Consider the following 1,333-nt stretch of genomic DNA (forward strand, 5'->3'; position numbering starts at 1 on the left):
GTGCTTTGCTTATTCGGGGCTTTTTTCCATTCCATATGAAATTGGAGATTGCCTTTTCCATCTCGTTGAAGACAACTCTTTGTTATTGTAAACAAAGCCACAATAAACATGGGTGTGCATATATCTGCATGGATGGCAGACATGGTCTCTCTGGGGTATATTCCCAGTAATAGGATTACTGGGTCAAATGGTATCTCTATTTGCAATTTTTTTAGAAAGCACCACACTGCTTTCCACAATGGTTGCACCTTAAAAAATACTTCTAACTCTCCATTTCACAGATGGGGAAGCAGAGTTTATTAGTAAGGGAAACTATCCTCTCCTAATCCTCATTATCCACATCACCAGGAAGCTTACTTGAACACAGTGCTGAATGGAGCCCCGTGACTCCTATGTTCTGATTCAGCAGTTCCTCACTCACCTCTCCTTCCATGTGGGAACCACTCTGTGAGAAGTTCTACCAACAGGGCTCCTGGCCCTGCTTCATGTGATGCAGGAGCAATTGTGTGGATTTCAGTCTCCAGCCGTGACCTGAAGAGAGGGCCAGCAAAGGAGAGGGAGACTCTCAATGAAATAAATTGACACAGCACTACAACAATGTGTAGAAGCACAGCAGAGATTGTCAAGATGGCACAGGATCGCATGGGGGTTCATTCTGCTGTACACGGTGTTATGACTGGTACAAGTATAAAGCATCATAAGTCTGTTGTGAGAATATACTAAAATATACCATAAGTTTGCTGTGAAAATATATATTGAAGTGTACTCAAACAGTTTGATGTGAACATGCCCCAAAAGCCCCTAATTGCCAATAGGTTCCCACTTGCCTCAACCTGTGTAAGCCCATGACAAAAAAAAAAAGGTAGCTTGTTGTTGAATATGATTGGTTAAACCCATATTGTAATTCAACATGTCCCAGCATCCCCCACTTGCCTCAACATAATGTAACCCACTAAGCCCAAAGTATATAAACCCTGGGAGCCTAACAAATGACGTTGCCCTCAGCAGAAGACCCTGAACTGTAACACTGAGCTGTGTGACACTAAGCTGGCACTGAGCTGACTGACTGCAATCAGCCGAAGACCCTGGCCGCACCAATGCCCATGAGCGACCAAGATGGAGACAATTTTAGGCTCCCAGGGGTGAGTGTTTCCCACTATGCTTGCTATAAATTAAGAAATTGTAATTGATTGTTTGTAATATGTCTATGAGTAATTCATTAAGGCGTGAGGCTCATGACAACATGGTATCAGTGTAAGTCTACTCACAACACCTAACAATCACAGTAGCAAGACAGTGTTAGCTGAAGTTTATTAGTGTTTAATGGTTTTTA

At 42.6% G+C, this 1,333-nt stretch overlaps 1 pseudogene; it reads left to right on the forward strand.

The window, feature by feature from the left end:
- LOC102847047 overlaps positions 1 to 387 on the forward strand; it is a 6,844-nt pseudogene extending 6,457 nt beyond the window's left edge.
- Positions 388 to 1,333: the final 946 nt, after the last annotated feature.

Source organism: Elephantulus edwardii, unplaced genomic scaffold, assembly GCF_000299155.1.
Source record: "Elephantulus edwardii isolate Elephantulus edwardi_28Jun2011 unplaced genomic scaffold, EleEdw1.0 scaffold00058, whole genome shotgun sequence".
In the NCBI taxonomy this organism is placed as follows: Eukaryota; Metazoa; Chordata; class Mammalia; order Macroscelidea; family Macroscelididae; genus Elephantulus; species Elephantulus edwardii.